The sequence below is a fragment of the Poeciliopsis prolifica genome, unplaced genomic scaffold (assembly GCF_027474105.1).
Source record: "Poeciliopsis prolifica strain line A6 unplaced genomic scaffold, Auburn_PproV2 SCAFFOLD023, whole genome shotgun sequence".
Taxonomy (NCBI): domain Eukaryota; kingdom Metazoa; phylum Chordata; class Actinopteri; order Cyprinodontiformes; family Poeciliidae; genus Poeciliopsis; species Poeciliopsis prolifica.
Window position 1 is genome coordinate 1,708,361 of NW_026562398.1, and position 25,408 is coordinate 1,733,768.

At 39.0% G+C, this 25,408-nt stretch overlaps 1 protein-coding gene across 4 annotated transcripts in view; it reads right to left on the reverse strand.

Annotated features, from left to right (window-relative positions):
- Positions 1-24,052, reverse strand: part of LOC129370342 (uncharacterized) — a 49,877-nt gene extending 25,825 nt beyond the window's left edge. For 3 of the 4 annotated variants that reach the window (XR_008607044.1, XM_055046279.1, XM_055046277.1), the window contains exon 1: positions 23,706-24,052. The gene's annotated coding sequence lies outside the window, so the exon portion shown is untranslated. The remainder of the gene's footprint in view (positions 1-23,705) is intronic. The other variant, XM_055046278.1, reaches the window with a different exon arrangement.
- Between the last annotated feature and the right edge of the window lie 1,356 nt (positions 24,053-25,408).

The window sequence follows — 25,408 nt, forward strand, 5'->3', positions numbered from 1 at the left end:
GAGCTCTCAGAGCTGATTTTGTTCGCTGCGAGGCTCTCCTCTCCCCTTCCTGGTATATGATCGACAAGCTTCACAAAATGGAATTCATTGGGAGGTCTTCTCAAATTTGGAAACAGTTGTAAAGGAAAACTCTATGTTGTGAAGGCAAATCTGCCATTGTATTTACTTCAACTTGAAGCAGAACCTAAATCAATCACAGGGGTTTTCAGTAAACCCGCTCTAAGATTGTAAAAGGAACACAATAGTGACAATATAATATTCAGATGATTTTCTCTCATTATTGGGTAATATGTTTGTCTAGTGAAAAGTAATTAGAAAATGTTTTTGTGATCTGTTGTATACCAGAGAAAACATAATTTTAGTACAGTTTATGACTAAGGATCACAATGAAATATGAGGTTTGCTCGGCTTCAGTAAGACTCTCAACACTTTTGTAATTGTTTTAACTGGAAAATCAAACATTATGAAGAATATTAAGAATTGTTACTTGTCCTTGAAAACACAGAAGGAGCGAGCAGATGTACAAGTGCATCGTACTCCCTTTGTTTATTATTCTTTTCAAATGAATTTCAACACAATGCTCTTCAGAGGTTCATGTTCTTCACTGTTATTCGATTAAATGAACCCCTTCCAGTTTTTGCAAAGCTCTCCAAGATACAAAAGATTTTACAATGCTGACACATGCTCAACATGTTCCAGGAATCTGAGCAGCAAAAAAAAAAAAGGTATGATGGTTATTTTGATGATATTTTATGGGGTCCTCACTGAGTTTATCAACAAACTTGGATAGATGTAACTTTTGAACAGATTGTTTTTTTTGTGTGATTTTTTGTCTTTGCTGGTTATCTGTCCCTTGCTTTCTGGCACACTGTAGACTTTAGGTTTGCAAAGTTTGGTTTCACTTAAGCGACTCAATCTTATGGTTACGTTCAGGAAGTGTAGCTACTTGGTTTCAGGTAAACGAGAATGCCATTCTCATGTTGCGATCTAATGCAAAATACTGCTGTTTCCATTCACTGGTGAAGCTAGAAGATCCTGACAAAATGAAATGCAGTAATTAAGTAGAGCCATGCATTTTTCCTCATTTTATTTGAACAATTATTCGCAGTTATTAATACATTTCTTTCTAGGTTTTGCTGTAAACTTGCTGGTATTTGTTTGCGGTATTATTGTCAAAGCTGACTATATAATAAAGGTGAAATGAAATTAATTTGTTCCTGAAACAAATCTCCAAACCACAACATTAGGACACTATTTAGAGCCAGTGGAATATAATTTTTACATTCATCCCAAAACTTTCAAAGATGATATCTCAAAACCTCATAAAATATTTTTTTCACTGAGGTAAAATAGCTTTCTAGGCTAGTAAAATCTGCATTAAAACATATATCATAGTAGTTTTGCTATAGATAAAGTAACAATACATTCATATAACACCAACGCACACATCTGCTTCTCAGAAATCTATTTATAGCATTTACAATCATGTGTTTTCATGAACTATGGGAAATGTTCCTTTTATCTCACCTACCAATGTGGTCACATTATATGACAACCTTCATTACTTAGTTGGATCTAATTCCCTCAGGTAATCCCAGAGCCTGAAATAAAGTGTAAGTACAGATGAATTTCAGTATATTTGAATATTATTGTGTATTTACTACTGATACCCATTTGCTTATTTCAAACATCTATTTCTGTTCATTTTGATGATTATGGCTTACTTTCTTGTAATGCAAATCAGAATTTAACATCTAAACACTTCAATGACAGTTTCTTCTAAAGAGATAAAAACATATCTATTCATTGTACAGGATATGCACTTAATACTTTTGAATAAATTAGTGTGTTAATAGCTTGTTTGTGTTATTGGATCGATCACTCATTTTTCTTTTGACAATATTCCATAGTGGCTCGGTAGAGCTTTCACAACTTTTGATATTCTGGTTCAGAAGTTGCTAACACAATAAATGCCACTGTTGTAGCCTGTTTGTGGTGGCTCTTGAAACACTGCCTCCAGCTGCAGTAAGCATCTTTTGAACCTCTCGTGACCTCTTTCTTTTCAAGACTCACATTGCTGCAGTTATGCATCTATTTAGCTTTTCCTTCCAATAGTGTTCTGATTAATGTTTCTGATACAGCAGTTTGAGAAGTCAGCTTTTCTAACTGACATTTCGAGGGCTTATTGTGAGCTGTGCATAGAAAATGTATCACTGTGGAATGTGGAACCATTAGCATTTTAGCCTATTTACTCATATTTTCATTTGTCTTGATAGATAAATTATGTTATGTAAGTTGCCATGAAATTCAAAAGTAGCTTCATGTGTTTTTTTTTTCTTTTTTTTTTAGTTTTGTCATTTTACTCATCATTAAAAAGCCTGCATCTCTGCAATTTTCATAATTGTAAACAGACTTTGACCTGGCTGAAACCATTCATAGCTCAGTCTCTGTCATCATATTAAAAGTCCATTTAAGTGAATTTCACTGCAGTTACCGAGGAGTTTGTGTACCGTCTGTGCCCATCGTGCCAAGAAACCATTAAAAGGCCAACAGCTCTGACCTGCCTGAGTGAAAAATTTGCACACATCACCTCCCCGCCACTGATCTGTGAGTAAAATCAACCTGTAAAACAGTTGCGCCCTTTTTACGCTCCACTTCTGAGTCAATCAATCACGTAAACAGTCAGCGATGTGCACATAATCTGTTGGGCAAAAATAAAAGGTCGACAGAGGGTGATCGTGGGGGGAAATATCTCCTATAAAATGTTCAAGTTCATGAGCACATAAGTGGGAACAAGAAATCGCATTGTGTCCACAGCATAACAAGATGAAATGAAGGAGTAGGGGAGGTAGAAAAGGAGAAAACCTGAGGTAAGATGAGCTGCAGCTTAACCCTGTGACATTTCTGCTATCAGCTCCAGGCCCTGTCTCTAAGCCTCAGACACCTACAGATAGGGTAGAAAAACTTTGTGCAGACACTTGGAAATTCAGATGATAATTTATTGCCTTCCCCTAAATGACCTGCTACCAGCGGCCACATCCAATGTCCTTAACCTGCGGATCTATTTGTCCCGCACTAAAGCTCTAATCTCATAAGCAGAACAAATATGATTTGGAATCTGCTAAAAGCCTCAGACAGTATCTCTTAATGAGTAAGTATTGATGTGGCAAGTAAAGGGTTACCTCTCAATAACAAGCATACATTTCTATTTTTACGCTCATGATTCATCTCTTTTCTTCTCCAAAGATTGTTCTAGAAAAAAACCGATGAAGGTTACTGTTTAGGTCGGTTTCCAGTATCAATGAATGACAACATTTTAATAGCCTATGATTTCTTTATTATAGCGTTTCCAAAGTAAAAAGTCCTTTCAAAGAGTTATCATATGAAGAATCTCCTACTGTTAAACCAGAGATTAATGAAGCATTGGCCTCACCCACTTGTTATCGTTTATAAATTGTTTCGTTTGTACTTATTTTGAACACGTGCACATAAAAATTTTTTCTGTGTAAAATAATATTTTTTTTACAGAATTTTTATTACATTATTAGCATTTTATAAATTAATAAGTAGAATAAGAGAAAAAAAACTTCATATCAGGACTTTGTATTGCATAGTGAGAGTTTTACTATGAATTACATAATGCTGTTAGGTTGCCTATTTGAAAATACTCGTTTTACACATTTCTATGTTATGATGACATGCTGGAAACATATATATTTATATTCCTAAGGGGACTAAATGTTAAGTAGATAAACATTTTCAAAATACACTTCTATTTTTAGGAGAGAACTGTTGGCAGCTCTACTTCAGATGCTGCTGCTGGGTGCAGAAAGAAGTTTGTTTCCTCTGTTCCATGCACTACGGCGTGGCTAAGATGTACTCAAATGGCAGCCCTTAGGTCTTTTATTTTTAGAGTTACACAGGATCTTGACATTTCAGTTGTTTGCCTCATCCTTTTGTCGCATGGTGAAATCTTTCCACCATAATACAACAAAAGAAAATTCCCATTGGTTGCTCAACAGATTTCTTTGTTTTCTCTGAGTTTCAGGCAGCGCGTGTGTGCGTGTGCGTGTGTGTGTGTGTGTGTGTGTGTGTGTGTGTGTGTGCATGTTTTAACTGCTGAGTGCCGGATGTGCAGCGCAATAACATCTACCATAAATGGGGGCTAAATGATAAAGTGTGATAAATGAAACTGTTAGCATACACAGCCTGCAACCCAACACTGAATGAGGGTACGAACCAGTGATATGTATGTAAATATGAGACCTGATGGGAAGCCAGAATGAAATTCCTGTAAAATAAAAGAGCTGCTTAGAGCGAGCTTATGAAAACAACCTGAACACAATTTGTTCCATCTCTGCTTTTGGAGAACACAGAGGACATTTCCAATGAGAGACCTCATAAGCTCCACGTAGAGTATTGTGCTGATCCTACAGACTTACAGAAGACAAGACCCCATTTTCCTCTCACTTGACTCGACTTAATTAACCAGAATGAGTCAGAAGCAACATTCAGGATTAAGATTTATCCTTATGGGATTAGGAATTCTTCTCTTTCTCTGTCTCTCTCCCTTGATGCCGCTCTTCCTCTCTGTTTATGGTTGACTTCAGCGCTAACTTCCTGCTCATTACTTTAATGATGTTTCTACTGTGAGTTTATGCTCGCGAATGCGGTTAGCTTTTCGACTCTGCAGTTTGGGAATGTCGGGCAAAATACAAACTCATGCATGCAGTCCCACAGAATCAAACGAAAGCATGCATTATGCATGTGTGCTGTTGAGAAAAACAGGGGGTTTTGTCAAGAACATGCCAAAAAAACCACCCCAAATTTTTCATAGCATGTGTCAAGTCTTCTTACTGCATAATGGATACAATTAAACATTCAGTTACTAAATTAAATGTGAATGGAAAGCAATATGAAGAAAGAGAGTTTTCCTCCACTGAAGTATGGGATAAACTCCCTACCTAACTGTAACACACTGGAAAAGAGTCTGACAAGATAGCTGTACCCAACCACAGCTCTCTGCTTTTGCTTCAGATGCATTATTCATCTGTGTGCCAATTTGGAGGAGCCCTCCCAATCCCCCGTTTGGCACCAAAAAATAAAAAAATAAAAAATTGAGAGGGAGACAGGCAGACAGCAGAACCAGAAGTCATAGCAAGAACGTCAGAGGAGAAAAGGAATGAGAGAGAAAGAGGGAGAGTGAGAAAACCAGAACAAAAGTATGAGAGAGTGAATAGCAGAAGCAGGAATGGCTGACTTCAAAGTTGCAACCGAAACATTTAAACAGGATTTCAAATGATCCAGGGATATTTCTCCATGTAATGATATTCCCGGGTTGGTCTAAATGTGTCTCCATAGAGCAGATTAATGAATGTTTTCGAAGTAAAGAAGAGTTCAGGAGAATAGAGCTGAAGTATATATTCTGACCCATTCTTAATCTGACGTGTTGCTGGACTAACACTACCAAACACAGCTCAGTGCACTTTTAGAACTACATCCCAACACCAACATCCCCTTTTGTTCTTCACAGCTATCTCCAGAGTCAGCATTACATCACCTTCATCCCTGCATCTCTCCCAGTCGACCCCCCACTACATCAGCAGCTGCTGAAGCCATCCATGCTGGGGCGGCCTGCCCCAGATTTAACCTCACTAACGTCCAGCATCTGTCCCATCCAGCCCGTTACCTATTATGGCAGCGGTCTGTCACACACATGGACTAGATCTCTTAAAAACATTACGGCAGAGCTAAAAATAAGTTGAGCACTCGTAGCAACACCTCCTCTTTCGTGTGGTGTGTGTGTGGCAGTGGGGAGAGTATATGTGTGGGCTGGATCAGCAGGATTGCCGTTTAATCTGCCACCGTCTCCCCACAACGAGGCTCAGAGCTTTTAGACCTAACAGCTGGTTGCTTTAACCCCACCCCCTCCCCGGTGGGGTTAAAGCAACCAGCCCCTTGATGCTGCTGCACCTCACTAAATACCAGGTTTTCATTATTATTGCTGTGAACACCAACCATCACCACTAAACCCCACCTGCACACTGACCTCAAACTACTTTATCTCAAATCTCTTGTCATGGCATGATCATCACCATTTCGCACCCTTCTAATCAACACTATCATTTCTACTGTAGTGTTATGAAACCGTGATAATGAATGCCTCTGCTGCTGCTGCAAGGGGCGTTGGCTGCTCTGCTGAAGGATCTGTCAGACTCCGGAGCTGCTCGGAGGATTCGCCTGTCAGATTTGGCCTTATTTGTCAGTTTCCTGTGATTCCACTCCCTCAGCTTTGTTGTGTCACCAGTCGGATCGCTTCAGAGGGCTCCTGGGAGCTGCTAACATGGAGAGTATATGGCAGGCCTCGGAGCTGATCAACATCAGGTCAGTCCTCTCCAAGACAGATGGGATGCCTAGGCTCTATCTAATCTAAATGATAGAGATGATTATTTAAACAACTCGATGTTGCATTGACACTGTAGCTCATTGAGCGATAAAGGTGAATTTTTCCAAAATGCTTTAACTATGTCCATTAATACCTCGGTGTGCAAACAACTTACAATAGATCGCTTCAATAAATTTTAACTTTACTTAAAAATTAACATCCATAATGTTATAATTGTAGAAGAACCTAAAAGCAAAGTCAATCTGCTTCGAAATGAACTCCATGTCCCAGTTCAGAGGCTGCATCCTTGGGAGAGCTGACCCTCATGACCTCGAAGGCTAGGCCAAGGGAGAGTAAGTTGAAGGGCTGGTGATGAGGCGATATGGGACTGCATTTCAAGCAGAGAGAAGGATGTCATGAAAATGTAAAACGGCATGAGGATTTGGGCATTTGTGGGAGGAGCTGTATGGCTGGGATGCCTGCAGCCTTCCAGAGCACAGACCACCAGGTCTGTGCGGTTGGTGCTGAGAGTTGCCACCTTTCTACCATTTTCACCACCTTTCCTGCATGGTCAGGCAGAAGTGTCAAAATTGTTTCTCACAGCTGAAAGACTGTTGCTATGCCAATGATTAGATGAGGTCAACTAGGTTTCTTAGATCACTTTTTTTTAATCAATCTGTCTTTTTATCTAGGGGTACTCTGGACATTATTGGTCATTTTGAATTAGAATTTTAATTGAATTGGATGTTATGCATCACAGTCCAAGTACATAAACCGAATTCTGGTGATTTCATTTAAATAATTACAATATATAAAATAACTTGTATCTTAAAAAAGTTTTTGTCACACAATTTTTTTTTCTTTTTCTTTATTGTTCAAAGCGTTACCCATGACACAAATAACAGCTCGGACTTATGACAGGTGGATGATTACGTCATGCAGCTGATGACTATAGAATCCCGCCACTTCAAAATTTTCACATTCAGAGGAACAATTCCTTACAAATGTCATGCAAATGGGATCACACGCATTGTACACGTGTAGACCCACGTGGCAGCACCAGTTCCCAGGTCTCTGGTGGCAAGTAATGTTTTCACACTTATGTAGAGATTGCTATTTCTGCATGGAGCCAGATAACTCAATTATTCATCACGGATGCTGGCGCACTCGCTTTACCTCTGTAAGAATGGAGGCGGGGTGTGTCTTGCTCTGAGTATGTGCGGCTGACTCTGTGTTTGTGCGTTGGAGAGAGCAGCTCACTTCGAACTGCTGACGCGCCAATGCCACACAGTGAGAACGCAAAGAGGGAAGGGGAGAAAAGGAAGAAGGAGCTGTCATAAACATGGCAATCAAAGGGATATGAAGCGGGAGGTGAGGATCAAAGAGCCCGAGGAGAGAAGGCGAGGAATTAGTTCCCTTATCTTCTCTCAAAGCCATCTGCGCAACTTCCAATCCTCTTGAGCTCAATCAACAGTTACAAAGAAAAAGACTTTTAACATTACAAGAAAAAGAAAAACTAAATTTGATAGAGTTAAACCTTTATGCATTGGAATGTTTTATAGACACCTTGTGGAGTCTGTAGGAATAATTTTCTGATACTGATGTTAATACTGATCATTCTGGCCCAAGCAGTCATCCAAAGGTTGGTATCATTGATACCATCATAAATGCTGTGAATACCCTCAGTATTTTATTGATGCATATCAGAAAATCCCCGAGGTGCATGCACTAATTGCTGTTTGCTTAAGTTTATTTACCAAATGTTAGAATGGAGTCAAAGTCAAAACCTATGAAACACAAGCACAGATGAGCTGAACAGCTACTAATATTGCATGGCACAAGTAATATACGTCCTTCTGTGAATTCATATATTTACTGTCATTACTAAAGTTTTGGCTGTCTTACTTTCCTTTTCTTTTTTTGGAAACTTAACTTTATTAAAAATAAACTTTTTTTTAAAGAAACAACTTTATTCCTGTAAAGTTTACAAAGATAAACTTAACTGCACAAAGTTAAGCCTGAAACCCCTTCACCATGCTGAAGGGGTTTCAGGCAAATACAACTTATTTAAAGTCATGTCACAGCATCTTAAATGGATTGGTTCCAGACTTTGACTAGGTCATGAGAAACCTTTTTTTTTTTCAACCATTTATTTTTAACTTGGTGTTGTCATTCATGATCATTGCTTGGCTGCATAAAACTTAGACAGTTTAACACAGAACTTTTTTAAGAGTAGTTCCTTCAATTCCATCAATAGTCCACAGAATATTTTTGGGAATCATTGCTTTTGTTAAACTGCCTGGGCAAATTTGGCTACAATTTAGTAGCTCATCAGTATCAGTGTTTGAATGTGTGTGTGAATAAGTCCAGAGGAGCCCAAAGCTAAAGTAGAAGAAAGAAATCTGTAAGAGGGCTTTTTTTTTTTTTTTACAGAGTTTGTAGGTCCAAATCAGGTGAACATATGAAAGATTGTCTTAAAAAGGCCTAGATTGAGCCCATATGTTGATTAATGCATTTTTATTGCCTAAAGTGAGTCTGTCCCTGTGCATTGTATTAATTAGAAGAAAAAATTCAATTTCCTGAAGTCAATCAACATGGGTAATTTTTTAAGTAAGCATTTTATACACAGATGACACAACTGAGGTTAACCTCAAGCATTTCAGTTGTTTCTACAGGTTCAACCAATCCTAAAACTAATGAACAGCAACATCATTATTAATTCACTCATTGTTCAATGGCTGCCCGGTTGTGCAGGGTTGCACAGGGGAGCACAGTAGCAAAAAGAAACACATTTTTTTGGAAGGCAAGACGAAGAAACAACACCTTGGGGAAAATATACACATGCATGGGGAAAACATGCAAACTCCATGCATCCCCTGGATGAAATTTACACCAGAAAGAAAGTGTGCCACCATGCAACCCAAACCAACTCCATAGTTTGCACAACAAGAGAAATTCAATACATAAAAGACAATGACTGAGGCAGTAAGCTGTGTGGATTTATTCTCACATCAATACAACAAACCGAATGTCGGGTTTATTAGCACTCACTTAGCCACAGACCGTTGGACCGAAGAGTGTAAAGGCCGACGTTCAGCATTAAGTTCACAGCTGCTCAGTGCTGTCCGTGGAGCCAATTTATCACCTCTGACACCATATGGAGCTAAAAGAGTCCTCAGAAAACACACTGCATAAACATGGCCTTTAGGCAGAGACATTTTGTCGACATGCACATACATATTGTACATGCAAACCCAAACAAACAATACATACAGGATTATGCACAAACAAAATAAATTCACACACGACACCGTCTGCATGATTTAAGCATTCTCCGCATTTTCTCACTAGCAAAAGAACACAAAATAATGCACATAGAAGACCAACACAAAACTCTAATACAGTGATTGTGTATCTCTCAAAGTGCTGCTGCCCTTATTTCCCTGAGGACAACTTTTGTGAGCCAATTGGTGCTGGTACATGTGTAGACACTTCCATGCAACCGTTTACGGCAGCAGCATTGACCCCGAGGCTCTTTCTATCGCCTTCAGAGTATGCAACGCTCACAAACATCGTGAGTTTAGGTTAAGGCATTTATTGTATAAAAACATCTAATACACATGCAGACAGACTTAATTTACAGAGATGCCACACACATATGCACTTTAATCTTTAGGGCCAGCAGTATCTGTGAGTGATTTATTTTGAACGATTCCCTGTGGGCTCTTAGAGGATCGAGCTGGTGCTCAGCACGATCATACCACTCGCTTTCTGTGTCAGCAAATTACGAACCCACCCCCCGGCTGAAATTTGACTGACCGCACATGTGTGTTTGCAAGCAGCCTAGTGAGGGACAGAGAGAGAGATAGATGTTGACTTATGAGGAAAGAGGTGGGGGGACATGGGAAGAACAAACTGGCACTGTGATGAGTGTGTACTGTAAGTCAGCACCCTGTCTGCTGAACACACCCCCGTGGTTTAGGGTGAGTCACTCTCTGCACTTGCAAGCATGCATCCATTCTGAAATGGCTCTATAAATGCAGCGCAACTTGTGCTAAACTGACTTGCAAAAGTATTTATGATGGGGTTTTTTTTCAAATTAAGTCACCATATGATGAGAAACGTAAATGTATTTAAATGTATTTTTAATTAAAAATGTGTGTCCTGTGCAGGTTATATATTTGGCTCTCTTGAGATGATATTTTGTATGAACCACCGTTAGCAGCAATTACAGCTACAATTATTCGCGAGTGCATATCTACCGGCTTTGTACAAATGGACTAAAAATCTTAGCACTTTTATTTAGCAAAATAGCTTAACTTTGATTGGATGATGTGAACAGTATTTTAAGTATTGCCATAGATTCTTGGCTTTATATAAGGACTTGGACTGGGCCATTTCAATATGTGTACAAGTTTTGATCTAAACCATTTCATTAAGGTCTTGGCTGGATGTTTAGGACCCAACAAGAAAGTGAACATTTGTCACAGTCTCAAGCACAAAAGCATCTAACAGATTTTATCTGGTATTTAACTATATTATTCTTATCATCAGTTCTGACTAGTTTCCATGTATCTGCTAACGAAAAGCATACCAACAGTATGTTGCTGCTATCACCATGCTTCATTATAATGGTGTGTGCAGGGTGATGTGCAGTCTTAATTTTCTACCACATGTTGTGTTATTTGTAGGCCAAAAAGTTCAGTTTCGTTCTTATCTGATCATAGCATATTCTTCCACATGGTCAGCATGTCCAATTCATGATTTGTAGTAAAGTATATTAGGTATCAGAGTTAAAGGGGATAAATATCAGGGCTTTCCACATTCTTCATTTTTTTTATGTGTAATACATTTTGAAAAGCCTGCATTCTTTTCATCCCACATGCTCTGTAATGCACTAGCTTTGGTTGATTCATCACATTTGCAACTCAATATAAAATTATGGTTGGGCTATGAGGGCACTGTAAGTTTGTTTTCGGGTGTTGCACATTTGAACAAACCCTAGTCAAAGCAAAACAGACTTCAAATGTTCAGCAGAAACTGAGCTCTAAGTCTTAAAGCGTGACACACCCTCAACCGCCACACTACCATCTTCCATTCACCGCCTTGTTCTTAGTATCATCCAGATGGCTGTGTCTAATTTCACTGGATGCTCCATTTCCATTTGAAAGGTGGTTAGTGCCCATTGAGCAATGTTATCATGGCTCTGCAGACACAGAGAGCCTCCGCTGCTCCTCCCCAGTCGAAGACGGAGAAGCCATCGATTTGATTCAGTCTTAAAAGCCAGGTCAGCCTCGACAATGGCGGCTTATGGAAAAACCATTACCCCAGTGAATTCTGAAACGTTAACCTACATACATGTTTCCCCATCGCTCTCCTGCCTCTCTGACTATCCTACACAACAGCACAGATGGAGAAAGCTCTGTGGGCTGCTTGTCAATGGACTCTGAAGGTTCCTCTCTTGGTGAGTCACTTTGCCTTTCTTTACACTTCTTGTCCAAGGCCACCTACCATACACCTCCACTCCCGCACAGCTGCTGCCAAGCTACTACGCATTCTCATCCACTCACAACCTCAGAAACAGCAGAAAAGTCACAGATAAGAAATCTCACCATGCTGAAGTGCTTGTTGCTATAGTAAAAAATGACATTACCTGTAGCTCCTTAAAGCTGTAACCCATAAATGTTAGTTGGGATATCATTATGTCATGTCAGTTATCTTGGTCAAGTAATGTAATATTGAGAATGAACTATTCTTGTTACAGCAATTTAGGTTTTCTGCTTGTATGTCAATGAGAAAATGCAAAGAGTGACTTCTTGATCACAGTCACCAAGCAAAAATAGGAAAATCCTTAATTTCATATGAACTGAAAGGCAAGCAGAGCTCCGGTATGATTAACATCTGTTTTTTGTTATAATGTTTTGTCAGTTATGTACAGTGGCAACACAGAAAGAAAGGTGGAATTTTATTTGATTTGTTTTGTTTGTTTTTTTTTTGGCACCACAAAATAAAGTTGCATAGTTGCCAGGTGTACTAGCACCCTGATGCTCCACTGATCAACTTGCACAAGTTGCTTTGTGTCAGTTTGTACACTACAGATCTATTCATGCTAATGAAGTGCGAGTCCAAAGTGCTAAAGCAGAAGTGTATAAAGGTTTTGCCAAGTTTGAAAGTGCAATTTCTTTCATAATTAAAAAGGGAAACATGATTACTTTCAGATCATATTTTTTCTTTAATTTCTCAACAATGTAACAAACCATCTAACGTAGCAACAAGCCCACCTCAGCCTAAAAAAGCCAAAAAGTATCTGTAAATTATTGTAGACTGGAAACAAAAATTGTCTCATTGTTTTATTAAAAGAAAAGGCAAACTGTTTCCTAATTTAGGGATGGATTGTTCTGTTTTTTGTGGCAGAAAGAAAGCTTTAGTTTCTATATTCAGCTATGTATAGTAAATCAAAAGTACCCAAGTCTGATTTTGAGTAGAAGTTGCTGGATGGCCTGACATAATATGGTATCAAATTAAAGGCAAAAAATGTGGTAAATAAAATATGAGTACTATATGATGTGGTCTCTATTTTCCACTGTGAGATTTAAATTTATCAGTGAAAATGTCACCAGAACCACATGATCTTGAACTTTCTCCTGGTCCAAAGAGTTGATTATGAGTTGATTAAGAGTTAATATGTTTTTGTATCTGAATTTGAATTGAAGCTGTACTTACTTTCAAATTCAATTAAAAGCAAAACATGTAATTAAGAACTTACATTTACATCTTAAGAAGATTTTAATTTCCTAATATCTGTTCTGAAAGGGCTCACATTAGTGAAAATTTCATCCTAACATGTTTAACACATGTGTATGTGTATACACTGCCTGAGTTGACCAAGCAAATTTCTGTATTTTCTTTTTAAATTTTGAATTTCTTTCTTAGACAGGAACCCAGTTCCTCCATTATTAACACAAAAACATTCTAATGGATGCTGTTTTTGCTCCCTGACTTATTTTAATCACTCACATTAGAACCAATAAAAACCATATTCTGTGTAGAGTGTGAAAACATGACATCACATATAAAATTTTAGAGACACCGATGTTCACCATGGAAGAAGTTAATAAAATGAGCAGTGGTTCCAGACTTTGACCTGCTGGCCTTGCTGGTTTGATGAGCTACATGCGTTCCAGTGTCAGTTGGTTTTATAAAGGTCAAGAGGGTGCTGCTAATTTAGTTAGTGCACAATTTGGTTAATTGGGTTTGCAAAGATTTCACGACAGTGACCATAATGATTGATTCAGTTTGCTATTGATTTCAGGAGCGAAAGAAGGCCGAGCGTCTATTCGGGAATGATGATTTTATTAAACAAGTGCAAGCACATACTGTAAAAAACAACAACAGAAACAAGCAGTGCATATATGCACAAATTTGTTAGATTACATAGAGACTAAGTGAATCTATTCAGCGAAGACAGAGGCGTGCAGATTGTCCATCAAATCAAGGGCAAAGTGTGTGTGTTTTTTTTTTTTTTTACAAAAACACAAATTTGCTTTCATGAGAGCACATGAAAAGAAGAAAAGTGTGCGAGAAGAAAAAAAGAAGACAGAAATCGCTTGGGACTGCAGTTCTTTCATGTAGAGGTGAATACATACAGAATAAAATTAAATAATCAAAAATAGCCCTAAAAATAGATCCTAACTCACTAATATTTTTGTACAAAAATAATGGATGCTGCATGCTCTTCAGTTGTTTGTTTTTTTTGTTTTTTACACGATGACTGTTTTCATATGTTTAGCATAGGTATAGATAAATGATAACATAAATATGCACAATATTGTTTGGGATGTCCCAAAATATAAATGAACCACATTCAGTGTTGCACAATGCAATGTGGAAAAGCAGTTGTCTGTGAAATGGTTGCTATCTTCAGGCTTCTGATGTGCAGCTTGCTTCCACAGCTATTATCTGATGGTGGCTTCGAGCAACCTGCAAGGTGTTGAGAGGGGTAGGGGGGTTGCACGGCTCTAAAGCAAGACATTTTCAAGGTTTTCAGACACCGAGCAATCTCAACTCCGGTTGTGTCACCTCGCTTTCTCGCTCAATACATTCAGCTGCCTCCTAAAATAGCTCAGGGTTTCTCTGACACCAGGCTCTTGACTTAACACAAAAGTACACGGAGAGCATGGGTGCAGAAGGAGAGACAGAGTAAAAAAGAGGAAACTATACGTCAGTGCAAACAAACCACAGCACACACACACACACACACACACAAAAAAAAACAGCTGCAAGATGTAGAGAAGATTGGTGATGATTTTGGTGCAAAATATTCACACCATGGAAACTTTATCATATTACAGCCACAAAGTTCAGTATATTTTATCTGGATGTTTATGTGATAGACCGACACATGTTTGTAAAGCAAAAGGAAAATAATAAATTGTTTTCATTATTTTTTTTTACAAATAGAAATCTTGAAATGAAAGTTATTGCGTTTAGTGTAAAAACTTTTGTGTGTCACGCTCCAATGAACAGCGTGACACGTTAGACATGGTGATGACAGCATCGTGCTCTGGCGATGTCTTACTTTAGCAGGACATTCATTTCAACAGAAAAATGGATGGCGCTAATCACAGAGCAATCCAGGTAAAAAATCTGCTGGAGTCTGCAAAAGTCTTGAAACTGAGTTGGAGAAATTTACAGGAGGAAAATAATGCTAGACAAGCAGGTAGAGCTTCATTAGAGCCAAAAAACATTGATTAGTTCAAATGAAACAGAGTCTAAACCTGAATTCAGTTGAGAATCTGTCAAGACTTTATCATTCCGGTTCTTCTGCGGATCTGATTGAATTTGAGCTGTTTTGCAAAGAAGAAATGGCAAAACATTTTCTCTCTACAGTATTTCCAATCTGACGTAGTGAATTGAATTGACCTTTCTGTTGTTTTTGTTTTATTACCGCGGTAAATAATCTTCAAAGCTGAAGACGGCCTCTGGAGTGGAGTTCAGATGATGCGAGCTCTCTTTCCACAAGCTCCTCTTATTAAGGAGTACCACTAAAAGCCTGAGGATTCTCTTACTAAACCAATCAATACGGGATCTGCCTTGCCGTCATCCCCCGAGCCCTGGACTCCACCCTCCATTCTTCCTCCAACTTTCTCTGTCCCCACGGCTTCTCTCATTCATGGCGAGCTCAAGCTGAGGCTGAGACTTTTTGGCAAGCACTCTTTGATCAAATAAACACAAGACAGATCTGATACCAAACGCCTCACCGTCCCAGACACCTCATGAGGTGAATCAGGTGAGACGAGTCCTCCGAGAGCGCAGAGCATAGCAGCGAACCGCGTTATAATGAATAAATAAAGGGAGCATTCAGCATGACTGCTCCACTGTCATCTTTGAGTGCAGAATGTGATCCTGCATCAGCAACACCTGTGTGACTGTCAGAGGAATCGATAAAACAGTTAAGGTTGGAAAGGTAAAGTAGACAACCAGCTCCTGTGCCTCCAACAGAAAGAAAAGTTTATGCATTCAAACAGTCTTGGACAAAACACTCAGAAATCTGCAGAAACATAAACTTACGGCTTATATTCTGCGATATTAATTTGTCAGAATGTCAAATTCTATAAAGTAATTCTAAATTAGTCAATCAAACACACACCTAGGACATTTGTGACGATGTCATACAAATTTCCCTCCAGGCATCTTGGAGAACAAATAAACAATAACACATGCAGGAATATTGGAGAAAGATAGTTTTAGTTTGCTGAATATTTTACAGAATATTCAGCAGCAAACTGCTGAATATTTTAAGGACAGTTAAAGTTAAGTAACACTTTAACTGTCCTTATTTAACTACTGGAAAATGCTTCTGGCCACTGGCTTTTATTTTGAAAACCTACAATTCATCAATAAGCTACATGGCAGGAAGTCTACATTTAACACATACTGGATCCAGTCTACCTAAAACAATAAAATGAACATTACTAATTGTTGCTCTCTAGATAATGGACTGAAATAACACTCTCAATATGTTTAGGTTTAGAAAATAGAACATTAGTGATTTGTGATTTTTATTTTTTTATGTTTTTTGGTAGGTTTATACTTTTATACCTTTGATCAATTAATTTACAGCAATTCAGAAGCTTCATTTCGCTTTCATTTCAACAGCAGTGTCTGGTTATTACTCTGTTCTGTTGTACAGCAAGGCAGCCTGGGAGTTAGCTGATGTACTTTTGCAAAGACCATTTGTTGAGCAATCTTTACCCCAAAAAAGATCACACTCCTTACCATTATTACAACAGATTAACTACTAGATCCTATTCTACTGAAAGAGTGATGAATACTGGAATAAAATATAGGACAGCAGGAACATCACAAATTATGAATAAGACCAAAAAGAAACTGGTTGAGTAGACTACTGAAAACAACACCGAAGGACCTGTAGGAACAAGGCACTGGTTCTGCTCTACATGTATGTATTTGCTATATGACTAAGCTAAGGAGTAGGCAGACAGAAGGCTTTTGTTCATCAAAAAACATGCCTGTCTGGCTACAATCTCCCCAAGCTTTGTGGACAAATTTGTCCAAATCCACAGAATAAATTCATCAGAGGGAAATTTAAGTTTGGGAGTGGTTTAGCCATAGTCCAAGGCTAAATGCGACAAAATGTCTGCAGGATCAACTAAGAGGGCTTCAAACAAGAGGTGTTCTCTCATTCGCATAAATTTGCCTAAACTCTTTTCAAATAAAGTAGGAAAATACAAATGAGTGAAGATGTGGGATGCTGATAGATTCCAAACGAAGAAGACTGAAAGCTAACATTGAATGAAAAGGTTCTTCAACAAAGTAGTACAAGCGTCTGCACTGCTATGCAACCATGTTGTTGCTGCTTTTTTTGTGTTTGTGTCCTTCGAACAGATTTCTTTCTTTTTCTCCTGAATTGAACAGGCTACATGCCAAATTAAATATAAAAGGATTCGAAGCATTTTGCTGTATTCTACAAGGTCAAAAACAGCTGTGACAGCCACTGTTGGCATTTAAGGCTTTGTGCATTGCCTTCTTTCTAAATGTTAAAAAGTGTAAAATAATTCAGAAATACTGCAATGGACTGGTGACCCTTCCAGAGTGTAGCCTGACTCTCACCCAATGACCACTCTGCAAGGATAACTGTTTAGATAATGGATGGATGTAATATGCTGAAACATCCTTAAATGAATGCTTTAGACTGGTTTTGTAACATCCTTCCTTGTCTTGAAGAAAGAGCGCACAACTGTTTTTTTTTTCTTTTCCTTTTCGAGGAGAATGCAGATGTGACATAAAGGATAAAAAAAGAAGCAGCAATTGAGAGGAACATCCCATCCCTGCTAATGAGATCCCGAAGGTTTGCTCTGATTGTGCAGATTAAACTGTTTTGGGGAAAAACACTTCTCCACCCACAGTGAGTGACAAACTTCGAGTATGAGCAAGAAATGGCTGAAAACATTCTTCCCCACTCGCTGAGCTGTAGCTCCGAACACTGAATGGAGAAAATTCAGCTGCGAAACCAAGAGTGACGTGAACAGTGTCATGGATTCACAGTGCTGAGGTCAAGGCAAGTCAAATATCCTTAGGCTTATATGTACAAAATAGATTTGCTCAAAATAGAGATTTTTGCACACTACATCCCGCAGAACTAAACAAATGCCAGAAATTATAATCATGATCCAGTCCACTAAGGAAAAAAAATGCTTTTTTGAGTTTGACTTTTTTGACATATCAAGCCCCCACTCTATTCCTGAAGAAAATGCTACATGCATGTTTAGTTTCATGTCGACGTACAACCTATCAGTGATACAAATTATATTTTCAACAAAATGCTAACAGGTCTTTCTGAACTATTCCCTCAGCTGCCCTGTAAAGTAACACTTCAAACTGAGAATTAAAGTGATCAAATTTTCTGGATATAAGATTTAAAGTGTTTGCCTAAACCTGCAACATTTTTGAAAAAAACAAAAACAAACTTGAGCCCACTTGGAAAATGCCTTCAGAGTTCCAGCTGATCTTTTCCTCACTCTCTGAAATCTTGTCAGTACGTTACACCCCAATCATAGAAATATATTTTAAAAATATATTTGGGAAAGTCAGCAGACTTTCAAGCAACTGCTTTGCATTTAGGCAATGCTTAAAAGCTGTCTATGTTTTTGAAGCTAGTGGGGTTTACACACCAGTGGCCGGGTTATGCTTCAATAGTTTTAGCTCTGAGGCTAAAACTATATAAACCTCAGAGCTTCAATGGTTTAGGGTTAGGAGGCAGAAGACGTGCAGCATCATCTGTGCTATGTTAAGTACAACAGCAATGTTCAGAGGAAGAATTATGTTATGTTCCCACACCACGAGTGCATTCTAAATTAAGAAAAAAGGGGCAGGGGAGATAACGGCATAACTATGCAAATCATCGCCACCACTTTGCTTTATTTACTCCACTTGCTTCTGTTTGGAGTTGTGTTCAGAGTCGCTTTGCTGAAACGCTGCTCAGACACCAATCAATAGTTATGAATTACAGCGCTACTGCTTTTATGGCAACCGATTGCCACTCTGAGCCTGAAATGTATTTAGCTCAGATCGAGACAGATAGTGAACTGACACAGAACCCAACAATTAGAACAAAGCAACAGCTTTTTTTTTTACATTTTCTCATGTTGAAGAAACAAGAATAATTCTTTATTTTTTATGTTTCAATGTTTCCTCTTTCTTGTTGATTAGTACGCAAAAATAAAGAACAGAGAGCATTTTAACAAAACTGAGCTTTGCAGTCTTTAGCTCCGTGTTAACAGATCCATGGCACTAATTCTGGATGGCAGGCCAGTTTGAAGCCCCGTACTCCCAAGCCCGGGCCAGGGCACATCTGTCCGGCTGACTGGCCAATTTACATCGCCCTGTGGTCTCTGCGCTATCACACGTTCACAAACAGACAGCTGACACGTACACAAGCAAGGATTCATGGACCATTTACTTTGTGATCTGCGAAGCTCACATAACGATTTTGCACCTTTTACAAAGAACCAAAGGCCACGGACAATTGCTGACATTTTCAAAACCCTCAATGTGCTCAATGTGCACTTTACTCTTCTCTGTTTGGCAACCCGATGACAATTCAGAGATGATATATTATTTAAAGAAGAATAACAAAAGCGTGAATGAAACTGGCAATCTGTATGCAACAGAAGTGTGAGCAGAAGGCTGCAATAGTGTTTTGGCAGCATTAAAAATGAGACTGATGTGAGAAAAAGAATGATTGTGCACAGGGAGGGGATTATCGGAGTGTAGGGGAGTGCTTCCTTGAAAGGAAAGGTGCATTCTCAGTTTCTGATTGGCTCACCACGTTTTTGGGAAAGTCAGCAGACTTTCAAGAAACAGTTACATTAAAAGAAGTTCATTCATCTTGACACATTCAGGAACAACTTGACACATAAATATCTTTCAAAACTGTTACAGCAATGAACCAGATCCTTTGTTATTTCACATTTCAGGGCTGTGGACCACCTAGGAAGAACAAACCAAAACAAAGCTGTTACCATCACTATCTTAATGAGAGTCATAAGCTTGAAAAACGCAAAACACTTCCTTACTTAGTTTTGCAAGTGTTTTACACAGAGACTGCTGCAAAGTTGACAGACTTTCAGATCAACCTTGTCAACATCAACCAAGAATAGTCCATCCTACTGAGTTGAGCTGTCTTAACAGAAAAAGAGATTGATTTGCTTCAAAGACTAGTGTTCAAGCTTTGAAGCGATAATGTGCAGGAATCTAGTATTAAATCTGTGCGTTAGTAGGAAAGAGAAGGCCTCCTCAGAGAGAAGAAAGGCTAACATTTAGTTTGAAAGTTGCCCCTGCTTTGAGTTATTTTAGCTATTTATAGCAACTCAAACTCAAAATGTTCACATACATGGGATACAATGTTCTATTAGCATATTTAACGCCTAATATGACTTTTTTGTTGTTTTGCTTCTTTTTTTACATTTTCTCCTCTGAACTGTGCTTTAGTTCAAAGTTGCAGAAGTTGACCAATTATAGATCCTGTAAAAACAATCTGCAAACAATCACAACAGTGAAGCAAGTGATCTTTGATTCAGTTGCACAAATTACAGCTTGATGACCAATTTAAAAGATTTTCTTACTCTTGGCTCCCAAAAAGCAGACTGACAATTCCCAGCTTGATACAGTTGAGTGTGTCAACCTCCAATGACATAAACCTAGCAACTGCTTACAGCGCAAGTGCAGACAATTAATATTTGCTAGTATATTATTGTATCACTCTGATAAAATGTTATATTGTAGTAGTTTAAATAGCTTTACTAACAGTTGAAATGTGGTCTGTTTGGATAGTTGCTATGTGGCCTTCACATCCAAAGCAGCATGCTCTGCTGAACGTGACGCAGGAGAAATCAGTGAACTTTGATTTCTCCAGTATAGTTCAATGGAGCAGATGAGAATAACAGTAGTGTATAATGGCTGTGATTTATTTATGTTATGTTATGAAAATGTGTTAGTGTCGTCTTACAATCAGTAATGGGAAGGAGCTTCATTTTCACACTTGATTGCTACTTCCTGTTTGATCAAGAGCAGTTTGATAGATATATTTTATGTTATTTGTTTCAACTTTGACCCCTGCACTCAGCGGGTTCCTCACATGCAACACAAATGAACAGGTTTGCATCATTTTCAAGCAAACTCAGAGCAACATGACATATGTCTCCAACAAATAAGCGAGCCAAAGTGGATAATTACTCCAGAGAGCCATGTTTCAAAATATCTGAACTATCACTTTAACCTTGAAAGGAGCATTAACAGAGCATGATTTATGTGTGGCCGCAGCTCGCAGCTGGAGCCTTTCTGTGTGGAGTTTGTGTGTTATCTCTGCATCTACTTGGCTTTTCTCTGGCTCCTTCTGCAGTTTTAAACAAGCATGCTGCGCTAATTAGTCACTCTTAATTGATGTTTAGCAACATCCCTACGTTCACCTTGCAATGTATTGTCTGCTGAGATAAGCTTCAGCTTCCCACAAACCTGAACAGCTTAAGGCTGATAGAGGAAGATAGTGAATGAATTATCAATTTCAGTTTTTCAAAACATTTTTGTAGATCTCATCTGACAGGTCACCTGCTCTGAGTCCCAAGAGTCCAGAAGCTGTTGGCTTTGCATGTCGGTCTGTTTTTAACAGACATAGGATCTGGAGTTGTGTGCCTTGAGATGAATAGTTGATGCCATTAAATAGTGCAAGGGACAGGGATGAAAAACAATGCCTTTGTAAGTTTGACTCTAAAGTCTTATGCAGACGAATCAAAACAAATCTAGCAAAATAAATGATACAATTTTGGTCATCACATGCAGAGCAACAAGAGTTTTATGTAGCAACTGTAACGGGTTGAACTGTCATCACTCAGTTTATAGTTTATCACAGTCCACGAAAAGCTTTTTTTTTTGTCTGACTCCAAGCTTCTGTAAAAATTTAATTAAAATACCCACAAAAAAAAAAAACATTTGAAAAGTGTGGCATGCATTTTTTTTTTCAGCCATTTTTATTTTGATATCCCCAAATGATATAAATATAATCGATTACCCCATGAAGTCACTTACTTAGAAAATAGAGTCGACCTGTGTGTTATTTAATCTCGGTATTAGTCGTTAGCTAGTAAACGGCATTGCTCATGGAGCCCAGCAGACAGTGGTTTGTTTGTGAAAAACAAACCACAGCAAAAATGCACAAATGAACTACAGAGTATTTCTGGAGGATGAAACATTGTAAAGCACATAAAGATGGAAGCTGAATAAGACGAGGAGAAAGGAGCGCTTGTGGCTCGTCACCTCGAGAGCATCAGCATTTGTACTATACCTGATGAAATATAACTACCTGTTCTATCACCCTCAACTGAAGGCCTGACTCCATCTTCAAAAGTAGTTCCCCGTCCCCCAGGCTTTTTAGTTGGATTTTGCTTGATGTTTAATATGAGAAAGTATCTGTAAATATGCAGCTGTAAAGTGAAGATGGTTTAGTTTTGTCACTTTGTGGAGAAATCGAGTGCAGTGTGTGGGTGGGCAGGTTGAAAACATAATTTCTCAGGAGTCAAACAGGACCTGGAGCTCTTTCACAATTTTTTTATGTATTTTTTAAATTTTTTTAAGACAAGATAAAAGAGTTAAGCACATCTCGTCAAAACACATTTGTGAGGATTGGGGAGCAGCCTAATCCAGTTCAGCCAGAATATTTACGGCACATCAGATTAATACATGGCGCTTCAGTCTGGAGCACCGGTGCTGAACTTGATCGTGTAAGCTGAAAAGCCTCTCCCACCTCGGTGTGTGGTGTAATTCTGGGCATCGCTCCTCAATAAGGCAGGTGAACGGGCCTCAGGGGTGACCCTACTGCTTAAGTCAACACAATGAGTGTAATGAGGCAAGCTACACACACACACACACACACACACACATCTACACGGCAGTCGGAGACCCTCGCAGCATAGTAAGTGGATTTTTTATTCATCTGCATGCACTGGGGCTCATATGAAAGTTCTTCTCACACCTACACCTACATATTTAGCAAAACAGTGTGCACTGTACGATTTTCACCAAAAATAAGAGAAGAAAATCATCCCAGATCAGCATCAGGACAGAAGGACAACCTAAATTTGAACCCAGTGTTGGTATTGGGTAGATTTTGGGGTGATAACCCACAATGTCACATATAGAATGGTAAAAATTTAACATGAACGGCTATGACTCTTTGAGATGTGTGCATCATTTCTGCGGGCATCACGGCCAGAGTCCATAATTAATCAACCCAAGTGTGAGAACCGACTGGTGGCTTCCTCTTATCAGCGCGGACACCAACCCACGCCCTCCGGGCCACCATTGGATTAATGATGAGCGTCTGTGATAGGAGAAGCCCCCTTACAAAGGCTGTATTAATTGGCCACTGAGGCCGCTGTGTGGAACACATGTTCGCTCTAATCAAAACTTTAAAGAGACACGACGGACCCCGCAGTCCCCCCGCTGAAGCGCACAGCATGGCGTTCAGCCCCGAGGATGTGTGCGCGCACCACGGCGAGGTACCGGCGTGCGCACGGGCTGAGCGCACTATTTCTTACGCTTTTACTCGCGGTTGATCTCCCGATTGCGTGCACTTAAAAAAAAGAGAGAGGAATAATAATAATAAAAAAGAAGCATATTAAGGATTGCTCAGACAGGTGGAATCGATGTAGTTGACAGTAATGTCGAGCGATTAGAGGAAACAGACAGGAACGCTTCAACTCTCGTGTTCATAATATTAAGAGATGCGCTGTCGGCTACTCACCCGCCCCGGGTGGTGTTAGAGGAGCATCCCGGGCTTTCACGGGCGGCTCTTCGGATGAGTTCTCCTGGGACAGCGCGCCTTGATCCTCACTACCATTCTCCGTAACGCTCCTCACAGCCTCCCTTTACTCTCCTCCACTGGCATCGCGTTGAAAAAAAAATAAAGAAATACAACAAAAAAATAAATAATAATTCAACAAAATAAGAAAACGTTGCATACCCGGACGGGATCAGCCTTTAATTATCGTTTTGCAGCCGTCAGTCTCTATGCGCGCAGGGCTGAAGTGACAGCAGCGGATTTCTATTTGAGGGGACGCTGACGCGCAAGCGGAGGGGCTCGCCTCCTGCCTCTTTCATCTGGCTCCATCAGCTCTCCGTTAAGAACACCATGTGACTCACATCGCTGTCAAGGGCCATCCGGGAGCTGCTTTGATTTCCTGTTGAGACTTTCAAAATAAAAAAACACGCAAGAAAGTATTTGAAATAAATCTCAATAATCGCCACCGGCTTGTATTTAACAAGCGTGTTTTATTGTATCTTTTCATTTAATTTGTGTAAAAGACATGTCGTTCTTTAATGTTGCTGTTTTATGGTAACATTCGACTGTGTAAAAGTATCAACAAACTGAAAATAAAACACACACACACACACACACACACACACACACACACACACACACACACACACACACACACACACACACACACCACACACACACACACACACATAAAATCACATTATGATACATGGCCCTTAAAAGAGGTTTGATGAATTGAGCAAAGCTGAACTGTTACATCAATGACATAGTTGCAAACTAACTGCCTGACATAGTAAAACTGGCCTCAGCCACACTGACCACTTTTCTTCACTTTGTTCTTTGCCAACTTGTTATTCTTATTCTTTCTGAGCAAACTGCACAATATGTCTCAGATTTTAAGGGCTAGCAGAGTGGATGTGAATGACCAAGAAGGTCTAGTTTAATTTTCTCCAGCTAAAAAGTATTCTTCAAACCTTGGGACTTGTCAACGGGTATTGATATGTATTACTGTATTCTTTGGCTTGTTTTCTATTATGTGAGTAATCTGAAAATGTGGGCTTGCATTTCTTCTTCCATCCACATCCTGGGAGTCATGGTAAGAGTAAGAACAACTTTCTGTTGTTTTAAAATAATATTTTTATCTCTGGTCATAGATGTTTGGAGATGGACTTGTATAATATATCTGATCTCCTTAGACATTTTTTTATGTGTAAATTTAGTATGATGAAGACAGTAATATCAAAATACACAGTACGGTGTATCTAAGTCAACTGAATGGCACAGGAAGGCAGCTCCCAGTTAAAGGAGAAATAAAACAATATTTTAAGGAGCTTTCATAGTACAAATTTTTCCTTGCCTGTATATGTAAATTTAATAAATCGCCATCTAATAGGAGTACTTTAAATATTTGCACCAATATTTCATCTTGTGTTGTGTTATAAATCCATCTTAAGGCCACCACAGCTCATGTTTCTTTTATTTTGAAGGAAAACCTTCCAATGTCCTGTTTTCTTTAGCTTGTGTTTCCTTTGACGCACCGCCGTTCAATTTAAAACGGCCCCAGGGAGAAGGCCCCCAAGCGGCAAACATCAGAACAGCACCAGATGTTAAAAGGATTCCACCAATATTTCCTCAGCAAAGCATAATCCAGTCATGAATTATTGACA